Below are 15513 nucleotides of genomic sequence, written 5' to 3'. Positions count from 1 at the left end.
ATACAGTGAATTGAAATCCTGGCCTCATGAAAGAAATCATTAGAAGAGAGGATGAAATGCTGCTTCCACTTAAGTCAGCACATAAAGTTTGATCCCAAGTGTGCAGTCCTTTGAAGAAATGAGTTGGAAATACTTAATCTTTGAAGACTATTTCCATTATAACTGTCTTGTAAAAGACATGCATACAGCTATATATGTTATTAAAAAGGCAGTGCAAAGCTACCTGGCTTTGCTGACTCAATATTTTATGTTGAGATTTCCACCTAAGGCTTGATATAGACTGAAATATTTCAGGTGAGGTGTTAAGAAAGAATATTAAGAATAAGGAAGCATCCTCCCAACTAAATCAGGAGTTGGACTCAATGATCCAGCTCAGGATATTATATGATTTTAAAGCCACAAAAACCACAAGCTCACTCACTCACAAAGTCACTTGGTGAGGTCAAGCCAGGCCTCACTCACAGTTCAGCTCAGTTCTCATGTAAGTGAGCAAGAAGTTTGTCCAAGCCCTAATTTGAAATTCAATTCTGCTATAATGACCAGATTTATCTAGTCCCATTAGAATTTCAATCCTGGACTTTAAAATAAATAAATAAATCAAATTAAAAATCATATATCTTTAGTATTTGAAATTGTTAAGATGACACACGAACATAATGAAGAGTGTATAGGGTATTGCAATTGTATTGCATCATCGCTCTTTATCCTGATTCTTCTCCCTGGGTAGTAATATTACAGTTTTGCATAGACAACCTTACTATTATCAGGATATACGTCACAGAATCACAGTACAGTAGAGGTTGAAGTGTATCTCTGGAGAGCATCTAGGCCAACTGTCTTTACTCAAAGAAGAATCAATGAGACCAGATTTCTCAGAACCATGTCCAGTCAGATTTTGTCAATCCATCTCTGAGGATGGAGATTCCACAGGCTGTCCAGGTAACCTGTTCCAGTGTTGTACCACCATCACAGTAAAAAGTGTTTTCTTATATTTATGTGGAATTTCCAGTTGCAGTTTGTGCCCACTGAATTTTGTCCTTTCATTGAGCATCACTGAGAAGAATGTCCCCCTGAGCCTTCTCTTCTCCAACCTGAAGAGTCACACCTATCTCAGCTCCTGCTTGTACATCACATCATCCAGTCCCTTCATCATCTTTGAGTTCTCTGGACTCTTTCCAGTAGCTCCACATCCCTCTTGTACTGGGGGACACAGAACTGGACACTCCAGATGTAGCCTCACCAAGGGAAAGGGTCAAATCCCTTAACCTGCTGGCAATGTTCTTTCTCAGCCCAGAAGGCTGCTAGCCTTCCTTGCTGCAAGAGCATATTGCTGGCTTATGGTTAACTTTATGTCCACCAAGACTCCAAGGGACTTTCCTACCAAGCTGCTCTCCAGCCTGTTGCCACTGATGCACTGGCACTTCTTCCCCAGATGCATGACTTTGCATTTTGTTTTGTTGCACTTCATGCTGTCCCATTTCTCCTGTCTGATGAAGCTCTTCTGTATGACAGCACAACCATGTTTTACATGGACATATTCAGATACATTTTTCTTTAGGAAAAAAAAAAAAAAAGAAAAAAGAAAAGAAGATAAATGATAGAATTTTGCTTAAAGAATTCACAATCCAAGTGGACAAAACATACTTAAGGCAGAAAAAGATAGCCACTCTTGATTTAGAGAGAAATACAGAAGTTAATCAATCACCCCATAGTTTAGAAGGAATTCTGTAATAAAGAATCTACTTAATATCTACTGTAATAACCAGAAGATCATTTCTACATCCTGAATACATCAAAATAAACCTACCATGTGTGTAACACTGTGCAATGTGTATCACCTTAGAACATAGTGAAGTAGGTCACAATTGCACAGGAAATGGGGATAAAAATACCAAGCCCACAAAATATTATTGGTTCTCCAGTAAAAATGGCAAGTGAATTAACTCACCTGTCATGAATGTACTTCCTACTTCATTTATAGCATTTGAACATCCAAACATGGATGTTTTTATGCCAAAAGCTAAACGCTAAATCTCTCTTTTATACAGCAAGCTGTAATTTCTTTCAACAATTACACAAATAGTATTTAAGATGCAAAATATAACCTATGTTCACAAAATCTTTAATTTCATATATAATGCCAAGTTAATGCCTGACCTATTATTGTTTAAAATTTGTTCAGAGAAACATTTGTTAATTGTTTCCAGGCATTTTAACTGCCATTTTAACTTCCAAAATCTGTGTACTGGATGTATCAAAAGTACAACACTTTTCACCCCTCAGTCTGTACTGTAGCACATATATAGCACCGGAAAATATTCATTTGTCTCATCCGAATTCTGGATGCAAAGTATGCATATTTGGTATTATTTAAATAACAAGACTTTTTAGATATTGCTGTTGCTTACAGCAACAGCTGTTGCTTACAGCTGTTGCTTCTATTAACTTACAGAGTTAATAGAAAAAAAAGAAAAAGATATTCGGAAAGAATTGTTTATTCTGGGTTTCTAATCTTTCAACTGTTATATGTGAATGATATTCTGATTCTGTATCGACACCACTCAGAAGCACAATTCTTATCACATGAACACATGCATTAACAACACAGGATTTTATATCATATTTTGTATGCCCAAAGCTTGTATATGTATATCTGTCCATTTCTTTGAGTACACACATATGTCAATGAGCATACTTTATATATATATTTATATACATATCAGGGAATTTCTTGTATGAATAAAAAACAAACAAAAAAAACATTTTCAGAATAATTTGGTATTGTGTTTCAATACACATTTGAAACTTTGCAGAAGAGCTAGATTGTACTGTGAAGCACTGCAAAACAAAAGCTTGTGAAAACAATGTGTCTTGTTTTCCATAAGCTATTACCCCAAAAGGCTGCAACTCACATGCTTATTGAAAGCCAGCTTTGCTCCGTTCTCTCCAGTTAAAACCCAGAGACACTTCAGCCTCTGCGATTTATTTCAGTTTGGTTTAGTATTACCTGGTACACGTTTCTGTCTCTTGTTAAAAAAAGAAAATCACCCCACAGAAGTCTCTTACATACAAACATCACAGCTATGGAAAATCTTCCAGGCACCATTGGCCTTGCCCAAAGGCAAGGGCACCATCTCCTGCCACCAGTCCCTGCACCTGGAGAAGGCAAGAGACAAAGATGCTCACAGCAAATCAAAGGAGTGTGGTGTTTGCAGCTGGGGAAACAGTCTGCAGGCCATGAACAAATTTTTCAGTTATTTTTGGAGATATTCACTGTCACTCTATTGCTCTGCAGTTTACAAGCTAAGGAGTCAGACAGATTATATCACATTCCTGAGGATGCAGTAGTTGGCTGGGTTTAAGGAATAGAAATAAAATGAGGATTGAAAAAATAAATAAATAAATAAATAAATCAAAGGCAAGGTAAAATAGGATATAATTTTACACATTCCCTCATCCGGAGTCAAGCTAGTGTGCTAATATTACAAGGGTACACCATCATATGAGGCCTCCAGCCTCCACACATTAGAAGAGTCAGACACAGAAGAGTAAAAGAGGCAAATAATTTACATTGCTGTCTGCTCTTGTCAATCAGCATAATTAATCTAGCTCTGCAACTGGCCCTAATGAAGATAAGGTAGTTGTTTTGGTGAAGCAAACAGGAGCCCAGGAAATGAAAACAATTGTAATCTGAATTAGAGCTCATTGCAGTCCAAATGTATTTAATTATCTCTCAGCAGAAGCCACCAGAACCTCTGGAAGGTGTCAGTAGACACAGGAAAAGTAGAATATCCAGAAGCTTGAAGACCCTGGAAATATAAAACTGTTTTGCTGTAGATGGTGAAACTTATATTAACAAGGAGAAAAATAAATAAATAAATAAATAAATAAATAAATGTCATTTTGTGCTGAAATATGCCTCTCTTTTATTGCAATCTTTATCTCCCCGAATAAAGTTCTCCAGTAAGTAGAATCCGAGTTTCTAATCTGAGTCAATAACTCAGTCTGTGACCTTGGGCTAATCACTTGACCTTCCTCTGAATCAGTCAAGCCAGCTGGAAAATTGGGTGGGAACTTCACCTCACTGAAAATCAGATTCTGTACCTAAGATGAGCTTTTCTTCAGAAAATAAATAAATAAATAAATAAATAAATAAATAAACTGCAGAGAGGAAAATAAATTATCGTTTATCCTGAACTCAGGGCTTGAAGGCCAAACCAATAATGATATGATGCTTGCCCCATAAATACCATGACACTGTGTAAGGCTGTCCATGTAAATAAAATGTCTGCAGTTACTTTGTAAGCAAAGTTATTCATGTATATATAAAAGTTTTTAAAGACTTTTGTGATTCCGTGATTGTGCAATCAGTTCAATCTTTCAGCATTTAAAAATTAGTTTTCTCAATGGCTGAAACAATCTTGCAAAAGGAAGAAGAAAATTTGAAGCTGAATAAAATTTAGGTAATTTCATAACAAGGTTTCAAACTCATCCCCGACTCAAATCAGTGAGTCTCAAATGAGAATAAAGAGTTTTTAACATTAATTGAAACTAGAAATAATAATAAAAAAAAAATCCTTAAAAAAATCTTTTAATATTATTATTAAATGCTTGGAAAATAATGTGCGATGCATGCAAGATTATCTACGCTTCAGTAGATATTGATTATTGAACTTTATGTCTGAGAAAAGCAGATTTTAACATATTTTGTTCCATATATGCTCTGAGAGTACATTATTTTAATTTGTGAATGGAGAATCTAGTATGTCCTGATTTTTTTAAACATATACTGTCAGAGAAGTCAATAGATAAACAGGAGAGTATAAAACATAGCTATAGAAAACAATGTTTCAAATATGTATATCAGAGAAAATAATTCAATGGACTGTTCTAGCCAACAAAAACTTGTTTTTTTTTTTATTTTGCTTCCTTTATCATATTTTTCTTTCATTTCATAATAATAAAAAGTGGAAACATTGAAATTTGCTGCAAAAGATTTTTGAAGATATTGTTTTGAAAATACTCCCAAAACAAAAAGATATATATATATTTTTTTTTTTTTTTATGTTGTGGGCCTGAAATGAAACACTTAATTTCATTTCACATCTCCTTTAATTTCTCAGACTATAGAATTCCTAGTTCCTTTATGCTAGTATGGGTGAAGACACTTGAGCAGATCGTATTTCTTTTGAACAAATGCAGTTATGTTACTAGGATCTACCCTATCTACATACTGTGGGAAGTTTGTCCCTAGGGGAAAAATAAATAAATAAATATATATATATAATATATTCATTATTTATTCTTTTCTGAATAAATGATCATCATTGTCAATTTGTCATGGATATATAGAATAGCTGAAAGCAAAACACATCAATGTTGTGGAAGACAAACCACTAACAACAACATATGTGACAAATATTTGAGAATCCACATTATATCACAGAGAGAAAGCTTGACTTAGAAGCCATTGATAGGTGGCTTAAATTCTGCCTCAGTCAATCAAAGACAAAAATTGATAACATCTCTGGCTAAAATCTCTCAAAACTGGGATGGAATTGATGGAAGATGGTAAAGAAATTCAGGTGTGACTTAAGGTGATCTTAGGTGCAATGTGAATATGGCCATTCATCCACTCCCATTCATTCCAGTATTGACTGAGAAGAGAAAAGGTTTGGTCAAGTTTTTGTACAGCCATCTTTATACTCCCACTTAACTGATACTGGAATTCTCTATACTTCCAGAAATTTACCTATGCTCTTGTTCAAGGGTAAGATTCTGCTTTCCTTGAAGGCAACACATTCAGTCACTATGGTATGAGAAAGACCATATTCACAGCCAAAAAATGATACTCAGGATCGCAGCTGAGGAACTTCACAGGACTGAACTAAAGTGTGAATATTCAACAGTCTCTCAACCAGTTTGGTTTACAGTTTCGCTATTTATCTTATTACAGAAGTAATTTTTTGAACTGATGCATAATTTGTAGAACTGGCCACTCCTACTTAGATTTATTGACCATCACAGTTTAACTTTTACAAAGATTTTGCCTCCCTCAATAATAATCTCTTACTCTTAGCAGTACATATCTAAGTAGTTTTCCTAACAAGTCAATATCTAGTTATTAGACACAGATAAAGTATTTTGAATTGCATACATTTCTACTATGTTTATTTGACAGCTAAGCAGCTGATTCTGTTCTGATTACAGAAGTTGAAAAGCTGTGTTCTTTAACCATATATAGATTTTAAGAATATGGAAACGTCTTGCTGTTTTTTATTTATTTATTTATTTTTATTTTTTATTTACTCTTGTATTGAAAGAAACATAATACAATTTCTACTTAAAGGAGTATGCTTCATTAAAATAGTAAAGTAACCTGTTCCATTTAAAGACGTCTTTCATTACAAAGTAGAAATTGTTTACAACTTGCCTTGTCCTCTATGCAATATAAAATAGAGTTTTATTTAATACTGAGAAGCAAAAATTCTTTAATGTGCTCACAGTAATTTAGCAACAGAATACCGAGTCTTACCACAAAAGTTGATTTTGTACATGTAAAACCACTGAATGTTATATTCTTCTTTACCTATATATTAAAAAAAAAACAGTGATCTCATCTCAGTTAACCTTTCTATAATTTTATTCCACCTCTCAGACACATTCACAGGAGCCTAATAAATAGAAAAATGTAATTCTGACCCCAGATGACCAAAACCAATTCCAATCACTTAGATGCCTCAAGGTATCTAACACTGATCATATGTGTGACCTTTAAGAACTGAAAAGCTCTGTGGGGTTTCTTACCAGTGGCTGCTCTCTTAACATGCCCACACTTCTGTGTGTGTGTGTGCTGAGGAATTATATATCTGCCCAGTCAATGATACTATTGTGATGACAGAGAAATAAATAAATAAATAAACAAATATAAATATCTAAGACAGAAATGTCTCATTTGCTGGCTGTCGCTGCTGGGAACCACACTGTTCAAGCTTGATTACTTTTTTTTTTTTTTTCTTATCCCTCTACTAACTTCAGCTCAGGATGTGTTCTCTTCTGGCCCTGGCCTAACCTTAACACATGCTATTTGCATGTTACTGTTCACGTGTAACTTGGTTTTGTGCACTGCTGCACTACAAGACCCATAATTATCTCATTCCTGTCCCTTTCTTTCAGGTGTTTGTAGACACAGAAGTTGTCCTTAGTCCCTGTGCTATCTAGTCTGCATGACTTACTTTGCTTGATATTTCTTACAAAGAGATAAGGTTTGATTTTAAAAAAGAAAAAATTTAAAAGTGAATATATTCACAACTAATTACGAACCTGACAGATTAAGCCTTCAGTGCTTCGGGAATATGAGAGCAATCAAGATTACAGAAAATGTATCATTCAGTATAATTATTTTGGGAAATACCTTAGCCTTTTAGATCAGTCCCTAAATTCTCCACAAGTATTTGATATTCCATGTCAATTCTTGGTACTTGCAAGTCATGTTGATTTGTGCTGTGCATCAACAAGGTATTTAAGCATATCTTCAGGTAGGTAAATTATCTCATTAAATTTAAACAAGAGTTTGCACTTGTTCAAAATCAGTTTGCAGAATCAGACACCTGTTTAGGTATTACTCTTCAGATAGGTAGTTTGAAGAACTTTTGATAAAAGTAAACTGAAATGAAAGACGTAAATCAACATAATCAACCTTGCTATAATAAAGCATAAAGGACAGTTTGTCTCCAAGTAATAGAACAAAACATTTTTGTACATTCTCATTGTAATAGTGGTCATACTTGCCATTCTCCTGAAACAAAGTAGTGAACATCAAATCCAGTTTTTCAATGTTCAAAGCCTAGGTCATGGAGTTGACTTTATTGATGTTTTCCTTATTTATAATTGAAAAAATGTTTATGGTTTGGACAACACAGAGACAGGATAGACATGTTCCACTTATCTGTCACCACAGATGACTGTAATTATCAACACATCACTTGGAGAGGATCAGCTGAGTGAGGATACCAACTAAAGATGAACATAAGCAAGACTTGAATTATGTTAACAACAGAGGAAAAACAAACAAACAAACAAAACAACACAATTTGAGATTCAGATGCTGTCTTTATCATCATATTCTCAGTTACTTCACAACCTCAGATACCTCACAACCTTCCCCTCATAATGTAAACTGCACTCTGCTTCCTCAGCCATTCTAGCCCAAACCTGTTATTCCTCCGTATAACTTTCAAACTAAAGCCCACCACTCAGCTCACTTTCACTGGAGGGGAAGGCAAGAGGGCAAACACAACGCAGATGTTACTCTTGCTGTTTATTCTAGTACACAGATGCATTAAGAGTCTGGTACAAGAACCTACACAAGCACTACTGACTACACTGTTACTAATGAGTCTAGCTTTATAGTACCTTAAAAAAGCTGGTTTAAGAAGTGCTCCTCAGAATAACAACATACCTCTTATCCACACCTTTCACTCAGTGACAAAAAGCCCAGGAAATAAAGCAAATGGAAGTGAGATAACAGAAATTTCATACTTTCCATACCAATTTAAAAGCTATTGAGAAGTTCATGCATTTTCAGATTATGTCAGGATGTCACTGGTCTTTGTTTGGCAACAATTCTCTAGTAAAGCTTGCCTTTTCACCATATAGGTGGGTCTGACGCTGTATTAGCACAGGGGACTAAACAGAAGTAGCCAGACAGTACTACCCACACATTTAAAAGCACAACCTATTTCACCTGATGTCAAAGGAGTTTTCCCACTATCAAAGCTGAAACAGGATCTGACCATAACAGATAGCTATATCGCAGTTGTAGTGAGTAGAAATAAATCTACAGCAAAGCCATTTTCAATACGTTCATTATGAATTTACACTTTCTTCGAATGAAGAATTTAGTTCTTCTTAGCCTCAGTTTTAGTTTACTTGCAGTAATGAAAATCATTGTGAAAGGAATTTTATGTAGCTAAGACCATTAAGAGAAAGGCACTTTTCAAACATTTAAATGTTTTCAAAGACAGGTTTTCTTTGTCAATTTATATAAGTTTTGCTTCCTGAGGTGGGAGATGTAACTAACAACCAAACAATTGATTATTAAATCATCTGCAAATGATCCTGCAGAAATGGAAGATTTTTTTTTCTTTCTTTGGTCTTTTTTTTTTTTTTTTCTGATAATCTACAAAAAGGAAGAGGAAGGACACATTAGACCTTTTAAATATGAATGTTGAATGCACCTTTTCATTTTGAGGTCTCAATTCTCATTCAGGACAAGTATGAAAATCCTAGTAACACTAATCTCAGTTCTGCATCTATCTAGATGGAAGAGTAGTCTTTTTTCATGATTTAGTATAAAACCAGGCCCAGCACAGCTATAAAGTGTTAGAAGATTCATTAAAACATACTAATATTAAAAGGACAAAATCATAATTTTTGTATTGAAGTTTTCATCAACAAATATTGTGTTTGAACTTACTGAAAAACATATTCCCTTCAGCCAACCAGTGTCAGCAATATTAACAACATTGTTTATATGGGACAGACTTACTGCAATGACAAATTTTCTCATTTATGTAAGTGTCCAGAAGTTCCCTTGTTATAAAAGTTACAAATTATGCCAATTATTCATTTCCTTATTACACCTTCCTGACACACAATACAAATTTGTTCATAAAAAAAAAAAAAAAAAAAAAAACCTTCTCCACCTCTTCCTTCCTCTTCCTTTCCACATTCATTAAGGTGAAGTGATTGTGGGTAATTCTTATGGGTCGTACATTTTTGCAGGTCAGAGTGTTCATACTGGAAGTAATGCAGGGAATTAGAGCTGTATCTGGGCAATCTATAAAATCTTCATATTAATATTTCAGCACTGAGTAATGGCGTTCTGAGTAATGCAGATTTTCCACAGGGGCCCATACCCTGAAACTCCTGCTCCCAGCAGAGTTTTGTACTTATTTTGGAAAATGAATGTATACCACTGACTTGTGTACATATTTCTCATTCCCCAAAACAGTGCAGTGGTCTAGCTGAACCTAATAATATCTATCCCCAACAAATTACATGTCTCCAACAATTGCTGTGGGTTGAGTGGAATTCACGGAGTTTCCCAGGAGTCTGCTTGTGAGCAGATGTCTCTGCCTTTCTTTTTACCAGTGTTTTATATAATGATGGAAAAAAGATGCAAGGACTAGTAGCTATCCTTTTTTGGGGATATACACGTTGCAAATAATTCAGGCAGCACCAAAACCCAAAGAATCATAACGATTCAGCCCTTCTTTCAGCAATGATCTTTTCACTAACACCAGGAGGAAGAACTACGGAACAAAATACAAGAATGAGGGTGGCTGCACATCACTGTGATGTGCGCAACCAGACATTTGCCTCAGGCCACATCTCTTCTCCTCTACCTAACCTGAGTAATTCAGATAACTCCTGAGATAAACCACAGAACACATAATGCAAATGCACCATGCAAATAGCAGTAGAATTTCACTGCTACTAAGGTGGGACCAGATATGGACCAATGTGTTTTTTTTTTAATTTACTTTGCATGTTTGCATGTTTTCCTCTGTGATGGCTTCTTTTCCTGCTCAACCCAGAGGTCTTACTTTCAGTGCCCCCAGAATCTGTACACTTGTGTTATTGATGCCCTGCAGACAACTGTGTTTTACAGGTTTGTAGACCGTTTGTGAAAAACTTTCTCAATATTTATTCAGAAAGATCTTAATTCCTAGATCTAAGGTTGTTGTACTCTCTCCCAGGATTAAATTATTCTGATAATGGATGAGTTATTGAAATACAAAAATATAAGATAAATATGAAGGCACAAAGTGACATGCATTTCTAAAATCAGCACTGAAGCGAAGAGGTAGGGCCAGAAACATAAACTGTGGAGTACTACTAATCATCCAAACAGTCCCATACCATGACCGCTTACTGAAACGTCCCAAAAAGAATATGGCTTCAATAAAAATCAGACTATACATCTGTAAAGTATAACTCCATGACACCAGTTCTGCACGTGGTTAAATGAAAGCATGACATGAATGAACTACTAATCTAGGACATCCAGTAACAAAAGAATGAATAAAACCCTGTTTTCCTGAGCCAGTCATCTGATTTCAATATATGAAAATGTTCCCCCTCACTTCTTCACAGCAGACATGAGTTCTGTCTGATAATGTAATACTTTAGTGTATGCACATTTGGGGGGGGGGGGGATGGGAGGGGGGAGATTAAACAAGAAACCTTCTAAATGTAAAATTAATATGTTTAAAAGTTAAAAGTTGTACTAAACTTTTTTTTTTTTTTTTTTTGCATTTACTTTTATCTGGTTATCATGAATTATTGAAATAAGCTTGCACAAATTCATTTATACAAATGACATTTTTCAGAAAAAGAATTGGTATATTATGGTCTGATACAATGACACTGAGGGTACTGGCAAATCATCCTTTCATTTCAGTGATGCTGGATCAGACCTCTGGCGAGTAAAAGAAAAAAAATCTATTAAATATGATGTACTGCAGAGTAATTACAAGTTCCTGTAAATGATCCGATAATTACACCAAGTCCAAAAATAGTCTCACTTGCAGTTTCAGATCCCATGATGAAACTGCTTCAAAAGACAGAAGTAACCAAGAATATATCCCTTACATTCGTCATACTGATTTCATTGTCTTTAAACTTGAAATATGTATTTATGTTGTCACCAGGACTAAGTAGATGCTGAAAGCAAATTTCTAAGAATATTCCTTCACAATTTACTAAAATACATTCTACCACATTTATGTCCCTTTCAATGTTTTATCTTACACACCTAAGTAACAATCTTAATATAAGTAGAGCTTTAATTACTAGCTGTTTCAGCAGATTCTTACATTCTTAAATTAATATGTTCCATGTTAATAACATATCTGTGTTCTAGTAGTGAGTTTATGTGCCAAATTCTGAGGAAAAAAATAAATTTCAATTAATAAACTATTTCAATATGTTTACAATGAAACTAGAATTAAACCACTTAGTTACTGAGACACTTGAAATAATTTTGAAAATGACTTTGTCTATGAATTTTAAAGAGACATGGAGGCTGAATCTCTACTACTACACTTTATCTTAGCCTTCAGTATAGGATGATCATATTCAAACTACTTTTGAAAAGATTCTCTAGACTGAGTTAATTCCAAAATTGTGCTTGGATGCACTTGGTGAATGCTAGCTGACTCAAGCCAAAACATTTTAATAATTTAACCATTTAACTGTTGAATCATTTCAATAATTCACCAATTTAAATGAAAAAGTTCCGGTAGCTGGAAGCATGCCCTGACAGTGCTTAATTTGCCAGAACTGACACAGACTCAAGGTTCACAAACCTGCATTCACAGAAGATGACCAAAAAACACTACTGTGAACTTTTCTATCCTCCTTAGGAAGTATAAAACACATTTTAATATAAATAGAGAAGTGAATGTAGCAGCACTTTGCAAGCTCTAACTAACTAACTAAATAAATAAATAAAAAAAAATTAAAGGAAGATAACAAATTATTACATATTCATATACAAAATCACACTGGCCACTCTACACATGGAAGAAAATATTATATTCTAAGATATCTAAATTATAGACTGTCTAATTATTGCTTTATTTGGCTGCATAGAAGTTCCAGATCTAGTTACAAGAACAATCTTTGTTACCATGGATTTAGAATCTGATATTAGATTGTAGCTTCCATAATTACATTAGAAAACAAGGAAAACAGAGAGAAAATGCTCTTCATCCTGTTAAACATCTATCAGCCTCTCCCATCCTTTACCTTCTGGAAACACCCAGAGAGAAGATTGCTTTAATTTCCAGAATAGAAGTTACCACAGCTGTATTTCATTCCAGTATGGGAAATTAAAATAAAATAAAATAAAATAAAATAAAATAAAATAAAATAAAATAAAAAATAAAATAAAAATTGAAAATAAGAGTGAAGTGTACGTTTGCTCTGAATTTCCCATCCAGAGGACCTCTGGTGATTATTGGTTGATCACTGCATCTAGCAGCATATGTACCATAACCTACTTACTGATATACCACAATTCATGGGTTAAAAGATAAATCCTTGTCACCACCTGTGTTTCTGAACATTTCAGAGGACAACTGCTCAGAGCTAAAACACTCATTTACCTTATTAATCACTAAAATCCTGCATGAGAACTCCTGAGGAAAGGAATACAAGAAGCCCATTAAATGTTCTGAATGATAACTATGTAGGTTGTATGGTCTCTCAAAAATTCCTGACAAATGATATTAGACATGTTTCTAGATGACCTGAAACAATCCAAAGGTCTTTTGCACCCATTTGGAAGAAATTTCTCAAGAACACCTGTGGCAGTGAGACTGTCAAAATTTACATCAATATAGGCAAGGGGTTAAACACTTTGGTGGACAGGGCTGACAAACAACCATAAGAAAGCTCTTCTTACCAGATAATTTTATTTTCTCCACAGGGAAAGTAATGGCAGGAAGGTAATGCCTCGTTTTTCTTTGTTTGTTTGTTTTATAAGCAATGTCTGATTTTGACTTGTGATTTCTGAAAGTAAAGTAGCTGTTCAGCACTCAGTCACATATGTGAATAGTATAAAATCTCTTCCCAGTGTGGGATACAAATAATCTTTGGAAAAAATTTTCACCCTGCAGACTTTAAAGTCTAAGCCTAAATGACAGTTTACTTCAGTCTTCTTCAGCTTGTTTATTTTTTCTGAGCTAAGTGAAGCATAATATGCAGAAACATTCAGCAGCTCTTAGATCCTTCTCATACCACTTTAGCCTATTTGTTAGTTTGAATAACTGCGCCCATGCCAATGTTAATGTATTAATGCGAAGATATATAAGGTCAATTATTCCCATCACCATGTGTTGTGTTTTTTTTTTTTTTTTTGGTTGGTTGGTTGGCTGGTTGTAGTTCCTTCATTTTTTTCTCCTCCCAGGCCTATTTCCCGAATTTACAGAAAAGAAGATGCATATAAAGGTTGTCAAAGAAAGGACTATTGCATTCACAATAGAGTTTTAGAGACTTAATCCTCTAATCCAATATTTATATGACTATGTTTTGAATGCTATATACAAGACTTCATCTAAAAGTTTTTGATAGATCAGAATTACTGAAGCAACTTCCAGTAGTACAGACCTGTTACAAAGACATCATATTTTCTCTTGGTTAATCAGAATCTTCAAAGTGGATTCAAATCTTTGAAGGAATGGCAATATGAGCAAATAAAAATGAGAGACATGGACTGTAAGAAAACTGTTTATGGGTTATCTGTAAAAAATTAGCATACAAGATTCTAACAATGAAATGGTGATTTTAAACCTTTGTTTTATGTACGGCAAAATTGGAAAAAAATATATATATAATAGCAGCTTCATGAAAAACAAATGGACTATGTAGGTAAGAGTAGTCCCATTTTACTTCAGGAATTTATAACATAGCTAGTTATATGATGGAGATAAATATGTTTAGCATGCAATTCATCTGACACATCTCAAGCATCTACTTTAGGTTACTGTGGTGGTTTTACCCTGCTGGGCAGCTGAACTCCACCACAATCCTCTCTCACTCCTCCTTCCTCAGAAGAAGAGGGAGAGAAAAAAATATGCTGGAAAGAAGGCTCGCGAGTTGAGATAAGGATAATTTAATTAAAGGAAAAAGAAAGAGGAAAACAAAACAAGCAGAAGCCGTGCAGAAGGAAAGAGGGAAGAAAAAACTATTATTCTCTACTTCCATCAAAGAGCGATGTTTGGCCACGTCCTGGGAAGTATGACCTCAATATGTGTAGCGGTTGTTTGGGAGGACACATCTTCATAACCAGAGCTCCCACTCTACTCCTCCTTCTCCAGCTTTTATTGCTGAGCGTGACATCATATGGCATGGAATACCCCTTTGGTCAGTTTAGGTCAGCTGCCCTGGTGATGGCTCTTCCTCACTTCTTGCCCATCCCCAGCCTACTGGCAGCCTACTGGCTCCGGGTGATTTAGAGTCTTGATTGCTATGATATCAGTGATGCGATATTTAGCCACAAGTGCAGAGCACAGCACTATATGGTCTGCTGCAGGGAAAGTTAACTCTATCCCTTCCTGTCCCAGTACAGTTATGTAAATTAATACCCAAATGTGATCCTTTCTCTTTGTTGCCCCTAAAAGTAGTCTAAGTTGTCTAGGTATCTAAAATTGACTTCATCTGATTAAAGAAGTCAAAAAGGTCCTATCTTATAGAATTATCTTAAGGGTAATAAATATTTTAATGAGTTGATAAAACATCCGATGTCCTAGAGACTATTCCTGTTAAGGAATTTACAGAGTCTATCTGTCATAGTTTTCCTAACTGATTAAATGTTTCTCCAACTAGTACTTTGAAACCAGTGGGTAGAGTGCCTCTGTAACCTACAAGTTTGAGGAAAAGATATTACATATGTACTTCAGCAATACCTTAAACTACTTCCAAAACTAAACTGCAAAATCAAAC

Source organism: Anser cygnoides, chromosome 3 (genome assembly GCF_040182565.1).
Source record: "Anser cygnoides isolate HZ-2024a breed goose chromosome 3, Taihu_goose_T2T_genome, whole genome shotgun sequence".
Taxonomy (NCBI): domain Eukaryota; kingdom Metazoa; phylum Chordata; class Aves; order Anseriformes; family Anatidae; genus Anser; species Anser cygnoides.
Note: the sequence above shows the minus strand (reverse complement) of the source record.